Source organism: Achroia grisella, unplaced genomic scaffold (genome assembly GCF_030625045.1).
Source record: "Achroia grisella isolate CSIRO2021 unplaced genomic scaffold, CSIRO_AGI_Agris_v1 utg109, whole genome shotgun sequence".
Classification (NCBI taxonomy): Eukaryota; Metazoa; Arthropoda; class Insecta; order Lepidoptera; family Pyralidae; genus Achroia; species Achroia grisella.
In genome coordinates, this window is record NW_026712573.1 from 8,564,069 (window position 1) to 8,572,666 (window position 8,598).

At 30.0% G+C, this 8,598-nt stretch overlaps 1 pseudogene; it reads right to left on the minus strand.

Moving 5' to 3' along the window:
* Positions 1-2,615: 2,615 nt before the first annotated feature.
* On the minus strand, positions 2,616-7,020 carry LOC131844055 (uncharacterized; annotated as a pseudogene).
* Between the last annotated feature and the right edge of the window lie 1,578 nt (positions 7,021-8,598).

The window sequence follows — 8,598 nt, forward strand, 5'->3', positions numbered from 1 at the left end:
TGTTGAACAGGCCAGTTTGTATCAAAAAATAATATTTTATTAATTTAAACTGACTATGAGATGACCTTATATAGTAGAATAATTATAATAACAATAATATAACTTTTAAACTCATCCACGCTTGGTTAAGGCCGCGTGTTTGAACGTATTATCCCCGTAAAAAGGGAGGTATATAAAAATATATAAAATAATAATAATTTTATTTATTTCTCCTCACAAACATCGTACAACAACACATTGGCAACAAACACATGTAGTATTCCGGATAATACATTGCATAAATTTATTTTTACAATCAATTGTTTTGAGAAGCTGGTGTTTAAATTGGTTTAACCTGTAATACAGATCACCATGCCCCCCTACCGAAAGCACACGTATTGTAATAAATGCAAACATAATAATAATCGCATATCAAATATAAAATCCAATAAGTGCTGAACAGCGCTATCCACAGATTGAAACGCGAGGACGCGTGGATAGCGAAGTCGTGCTAAATAATATAAAATCTGTTGACAGGTGCCCGTACCGAGGAGAGAATTCAATTTGCGCATAATATTCAATTTGCCCATGTCAACTTAACTGACGAGTGCCCGAAGTATTGGACTATTGACGACACTTGTATAATAAACGATAAGTTTCATACGCCACCGTAAACTACACCTACTGAAATATCAACTTATTTTATTATCATTAAGAACTATGATTATATATCCACACGACTGTTATTCTAGATAGGATTATCAGAGGTATTGTCAACTGTTAATGTCGAATGTCATTATGAATTCTATACTATAATGTCTATCATTCAATAATATTTATACCTTTATAGGTATAAATATTATTGAATGATAGACATCCAAATCAATCAAATCAATCAAGACAATCCAAACTAATTTAATCAATATTCATATATATAAAGTATACATTTATTTTTTCACACAGACGAATTAAATTGGAATGTTTAAAATTAAAAGAACTATTATTTTTATTACCATGAATATACATTTATTCTATACTATCATATAAAAGTATTTCTATAATATTCTGTAAATAAATTCAAATGTTAAAAAATATACTAATAATATTTTCAATTTTATGTTATCTCTATGTATATGTAACAATTATCTAAATCTATTTAAATGTGCCATTTAAAACTACTACTGTTACTTTTTATTTATACTTACAATGTTCTCTGCTTAGAAAATAATGGCACAATTATAAGTGAGTACAATATAAAAACATTTTTCCCTATATCATAAATATATTCATGTTAAAGATGTAAACAAAATAACTAGTATATATATATATATTATTGATAACATGTGTGTAGAATAATATAAGATTTGTTGACTGCCTTTGTCCCTGTGAATAAAACATTTTGTTGACTTCGCATCTCTTGAGAAATATAAAAATCAGCATTTGAAATATAAATCAGGAAGCTGCCCAAGGGTAGCTTTCCGGCCGTTGAACGTCGCCGTTAGGGCGAGCCTATCTGCCTAATAAAAATAAAATTTCTGCTTCCTTGACCTTATGCCTTCAATATTGTTAGAAGTACTTGCGGTAGGGCCTGGGGGGATGTAAATGACCGACACCATCATATGCCTATAAATTCTCATGTACCATATTTATGGAACGATGGCAACTGCTCTATAGTAATAACTTAGAATTTTGAGAGTATATTTTATTTAAAAATCATTTTGTCTACCGAATGTTAATGTTATCCATAAACTATCCTCAAAACGTCGTCTGGTCTCAATCTAGAGATCTTTGTGTTATAGGTTACTAGTTTTTAGACACTACTAATATTACTAAACTAAAAATAATAGTAGTAAACACCCAGACTAATACAAACACTCATACTCATGTATACAAATATTAACGCCGTGCGATGGATTGAACTCGCTACCATGGGAAGTAATGCTGTGTGTTAAACAGCTAGACTACCAAGGATGTCAAACATAAAGCTTAGCTTAAAATATAGTGAATATTTTGATACATTGCCATGTATTGCAAAAGACTACAATTTTTAATACAGTATTAAATAATATACAATTGGGGTTTTAATAATGTACATTTGGGGTCATCTCTCCTAGTTCTTCTTCACCAGGCATATCTGTCCTGGGTCACAAGTGGTTTATTTAATATAATACACAATTATTATTTAAAAATAATTTATTTCAATATAATTGTTTTTGGTACAAAATATTTTGATTTATAATTAGGATTAGTAAATAAAATTAAATAATTTTATTACATTGTTCCGTCACCGATGTATTTTGTCATTAAATATTTCGTACTATATGAATTACTTTGCAATTTTTATATAATGTTAGTATAAAATTAAAAAAAAATTGGGTTTGTGAGTCGGCAAGCACGCGAAATGCACTACCAAGTAATGTGTAAGTACGAATAGTGTTCTGAAACTATAGATGTATTAAAATATTTAGATATCATTTTCTCAAAAACTAGTTTACAAATAATAATATAAGTTCTCACCGCAGTTTGTTTAATAAAATAATCATTACTGACACCTATTGGAAATAATAATGACTGGCCTATATTTTTATATTATTTATCCATATAGGCACCGTTAGATACCCATATTTTTCATAGAACTAATCCACAACCATATTCCTAAAACTTCCCGGTATGCCCAAATATTCATCATTGAATTGTACTATTGGTCTCCGTGACTCGTCAATTTTGGCTTCACTCAATTTCTTTATGTATTCTATATGTTCGTCTGTAGAAATGAAATCTATCCATTTTTCTGAAAAACATAATAAGGGAGAATAAATATTTCATTACACCTGTGATAATAGAAAATACTGAAAAAAAACGAAATATATTCGCAAAGCAACTACAATAATTAATAGGTAACACAGATTTATAGAAAAAAAGGAATAATAATTTATAAATTATAAAATACAAAGAGTTTTCTAATTGAAAGTAATAATAAAAACCAGTGTTACTATTAAATTTATTAGTCGATAATTTCAGATGCCAAGCAGCTTTCTTTGTAAAATGTGTTTCGGTATTCGGTAGTACGGTAAGTATAGGCAATAGAATTACAGGTGACAGTTGCATGACTTATTAGTCCTAAATGGTAATGCAATAAATATTATATTATATATATAAATATGAGAAGTGTATTGTACTGTCCATATAATCTTACTAATATCTCAAACGCGAAAGTTTGTGTGTATGGATGGATTAATGGAGTAATAAACTACTCTTTTATGCAAAAACAACTGAACGGATATTGATGAAACTTTACAGTAATATAGCGTATCATATACATCAGAATAAGACATAGACTTAAAATTTTATGCGGATGTAACCGCGATCACAGTTAGTGTGTATTTATATAGATGTATAGATAGTTCGCTCTTTCAAGTCACATAAAAAAACAACATTTATACATACCATGTAATTCTGGCAGAGATAAATGTTTACCGCCATAATCACTAGGTAGACAATCTTTAGGAACTGCCTCATGTAGAGATTCTAGAGTCTGATGGAACTGCACGCGACTCAATAGTTTTGCGGTTAATACGCTCTTAGCAACAAGTAGTAATGCCTCTACCATCACTGATTGTGCTAATATGTGTATACCCTTAAACCTTGTACCGTAACTGTCCTGAAAGTAAACATCAGTTATCCATAGCGATATCAAATATTTTAAACTACGGCTGTCTGTTTATTTGTTACCTCTTTGCATCTAAACGCCTGAACTAATCAGAAAATAAGGAGCTTATGGTCTCAGAACATGTGAGGTTCTCGAAGAATATCCAGTCATTGACAGGAATATTAGAAAATTAGCATTAATACGCAGTATTTTCTGTTTTTCATGCTTACTAACTAAGCACGAAAAACAGTTTGTTTGTTGGTAGTTTTCGTCTAACTGTCTCACACACTATTTATTTGATATGACGTGCGAAGCCGGGGGACGCGTCAGTAATAAGTTGAAACAATATTCAAATACAATTATGAAAAAAAAATACATTACACATACCCGTATCGCTAATACAATGAAACGCTGTGCAAATTGTACGTACAATTTGCTAAATTCTTAGCTACATCTTTTGATCTTCCATCTAAAATAAGTATACCACCAACAGCAACATCGTATTTAAGAAACGACTGCCAAGTCTAAAACATAAAAAGCTTTTTAATCATAAAATTCGTACAAACTGTACAAGTTTTGTACAGTCTCGTTTTAGAGTAGAATTTAATAAAACGGGTAGAAATATGGATACATAAAAAATTATTATAGGGATTCCATTTATTGTATCATATACAGCGAAAAATAGACCTAACCAATATGTAAAATTTCAATGGTTATTTTTTCTGTATATTGTATATATCTGCATAACTTGAGAACGACCTAAGCGTATAACGCGTGTAAGAAGTTCTTCCGGAGCGAAAAATTAAGAAACTTATAATTTCATAAAATACAGTTAATATACAACTTAGTATAATAGATAGTGTATTATGCACTTAACAAAAGAAAATATAAGATAACGAGAGTAAAAGGTAAATAATAATAATAACATAAAATAAATAGTGTGAATAATGTGTATTTTATACTTACAATAATATTTTTTCTGTACATATTAAGGAAAACAGAACTATGTGGTATAGTATGAAAATTTATAAGAATAATGCGATAATAATCGGGAGTAAGTGTAGGCATAACGGCGTCAGTTCTGAAAAAGAAACATCTAATTACAAACGCAGAAGTACCTAGCAAAACTTATCCGTAACTATTATTATGCCAAATATATTATTTACTATTGTCCTGTCTATTAATTTGATTTTATTTGAAACAATACATGTTTTCACATATAAACACAAGGTTCTTTTTAGAGGATAATAATGGAATGGTGCACCCGCTTGCGCTAATGGTTTACGCTGGAGGGACACCAGTGGAGGAAGATAGGATGAACATGAAATCAGATCAGTTAGCCCAACGTGGCAAATTCACCGGGAATTTATCACAATGGTTTCCAGGGGGAACCGCGTGGAGGTCGACCTAACATGGTACATTGCTAGCAATGGGATCATTAGTCCACATTACTAACAATCCCCATCCCCCCAACACAAGGTTTTATAATTGTTATTATATCTGTTATATACTTACATCGATTCCAAGTCATTAAATTCTCTAACGTTGAATGGCCCGAAGAACTCTGGATTTAATGTTTTCAATGTGCATGTCTTGTCAAGTACTCTTTTTACTCTCTCAATTAATCCTTTATTTGTTATTAGCAGTCTTTCTAAGTAATCTTTATCTATAAAATAACAATATATATTTAGAAAGTACTTATTTCAATATTGTAGTTATCTGGATATTAACACGAATAATTTTATCTAGACATATAAATAAAATTGGAGTATCTGTTTGTAATATTAAAATAACATTTTTTACAATTTTTGTATGTCTGTCTGTCGGTCTGTTTGTTCCCGCTAATCTCTGTAATGGCTAGACCGATTTTGAGGAGTAACTTGCCTAAGTTACTACTATGTACTTTTATTTTAGAAAAATAAAGTTAAATTGCACGCGGACGAAGTCGCGGTTACAGCTAGTAGTAAATAAGATACAAATACTGTGAGTTATGTACGTCACGATCTTTTGTTAATCAAGTGATGGTAGTTGAGTAAGCTGCTTGTAGTTTATACTAACATTATAAAGGTGTAAGGTTTGTGTTTGGATGTTCGGGGTAATGCCCGGTACTACTGATTTTGATGATTTTGATCATTATTTTAGTGTAAAATAGCCCATTTAACAAAGAACGTTGCAAAAATGGAAAAAATGAGACGAAGACGAAGTTGCACCGTTCTACCATTACTAGCCCGTGACCCAGCAACAGGTTATGGTGACTAATTTCCTTCCTATCGAAAACTTATAAAACAGTTAAGATAGTTTACATTATGTAGCTTAGTGATAGTCAGCTGTGGTGAAAAACATTATAATTTTTATTATATGTAGTATTGATTTAATATTAAATGGGACAAACATTTTCTTTAAGCGTTCTATGGATGGTCATTAAGAGCAAAACCAACTTAATAGTGCCTTCTAAATTTTGTACAGCATCATCTTGCTATCGCAGAACATAATGAGTTATCTATTAAACTAAGTTTCCTAGACAAGAACCGAAATTTACTTTAAACTTATGTTGTGTCTAAACTTAGGGTCTATTATTATCCAAGACTAAATTGTTACTCTCAGCTAACGGGTATTCCACCGCATTACAGCAGCTGATTATTTTATTTGCGTATAAACTAACATCTGTAAAATTTTAGAGGGACAAAACAACTGATTTTTTTTATGTTCATGCAATCAACTAACATATAGACCATGCTACAGGTAGATGACTTTTTTATTGTCAATATATAGGTTTCAATATAAATTAATATAAAATTTGAACCTAGAGAAAATTACTAATTGTTTTACAAGTTTGCGAGGGCGCTTTTTCCCAATCCTAACAACGGAACCGCATCTGACTTTCATAGAACTCAACTATTATAGATGATAAGATATGACAAGAAGGGAATAATTGACAAAAAATAAGCGTTTGTTTTGGGTACTATATAACTATTTATAAAGGACTTGAATTACATTTAGAATGAATAAAATAAAAAATAAAACAGCTTCATTAAATTATCATTTTCTTGCGAAATGCCTAAACAACATTGTGTCTCCAATGCATTCGGCATTAGGCGTAAGTACGTAGGAAATCTTTTTGATGTAAATTCTGTTAATAGATTCGACTGTTAGAAAAAAAGAAGTTAGAAATAAAATGGAGAAGTAAATTACTCTATTTGATTCTTTTATACTCGATTAATTAAACTACTTACCAAAGTCTTTCTTAATAAAGTGGTCTTGTTTTTTATCCATTCTTCAATTATATTAAGTGATTCTTGTAGTTTTTCTTCTGGATCTAAATTAAATAATTTCCTTGCAGCTTGTTTAATCTCAGGAAGGGGATCAAGGAAGTAGTTAGTAGTGGTCGTCATACTTATTTATTTATTGGACACTTTTACATTAATGAATACAGGTAAAATGTTTTAACAACAATCCCTAACAAGCACTAAACTCAATCTAATCAGGCTTGTATCGCAAGAATCAGAAATCTTTTAGTACAGAAATTATAACTTAATACAGTCTCCAAAATTAACGAATATTTACGTAAATGATGTCTTTTGTCTATATTGCTGTATATATATATACTGCCTTTCACATTAGTAATAATATACTCGCCTATCAAATGAGATATTGTTAACAAATCATAATAGAATGTATTACGTTTTTTTTTTCAATTTCACACGTGTTGTAAAGTCACTGACTTCTTGTTATTTTACATTTAACTAGCTTTCTCGCGCAACTCCATCTGAGTCTGATATAATTATAATAATTATAATTCAGGACAATTCACAAAGTGCCATTTAGTCCCAAGTAAAGCAGACCTTGTGTTATGACTACTAGGCAACTTATAGATATAATATTTTTTTTATAAATATGTACATAATAACACAACGTTAACAGCCTATAGATTTCTTTGATAAATAAGTTATTAACAATAAAATAATTTTTCAAATTGAATCCTTTCATTCCTGATTCCATCAGGGCTTTCATCAAAACATACAGGCAAACGCTTCAACTCTATTATGTTAGTTTAATTTTAATGTCAAAGACCAGAGATTATTATATTTACAAATTAATTCATTTGTGTATATTTCTTAACGTTATCAAATATTATTATATATTTTTGACCTTTAGCCTCTGTGGTATTGTGGTTTAGCACATCGTCTTTCTTTAGTCTCGAGTTCAATTCCTCATACAGTTCAAATATTTGTATTCGTGAATATAATTGTTTGTGTGACTCTGGATGTTTAATTTGGTTGTTGTTTATATTTGCAAAAAATCTACGTATTTATATCAGTTATTGGTACTAGATCTATAAGACAAACTTTGGTTTACTTAGGTCTAGATGGCGCTCTCTGTATTATCTTGAATTATTATTATTTTATAATGTAGCAAGTAGATACTAGTAGATAACAAAATTTATAATTAAATTTGTTGAGTAGTTTCATTATTTCAGTATATCTTATTAGAACTTTAACAAATACAATAAAGAGACAAATTGAAACTATTGCCAGAATAATTTATACTCAAAATTTCACTTTTCCTTTTCGGATACAAACTCTTCCCAGATGACAACCTAAGCATTGGTTATTAGTAGTGGTTAACCTAAGCATTCCTTCCTAAAACTGAATCTTATTTATATTAATAACCTTTTATCTCCCTTTTCAATCGCTTACAACCTTTTTTTCGTATTTAAAAGTAGCCTATGTACTTTCTCAGGGTTTAGACTTTTATTTTTACAAATTTTATTTAAATCGGTCTAGTAATTTTGTCATGAAATCGAAACAAACAGACTGACAGGCAGAGTTACTTTCGCATTTATAATATTAGTAAGGATAAAAGAAGGACCGACTCATCAACCGTATTTTATTAATACCTACGTGAAAAAGGAATAAGAAACTTAAACTAAGTAAAACGGAAGGTAACCTTTTGCATGGGAAAACAATATT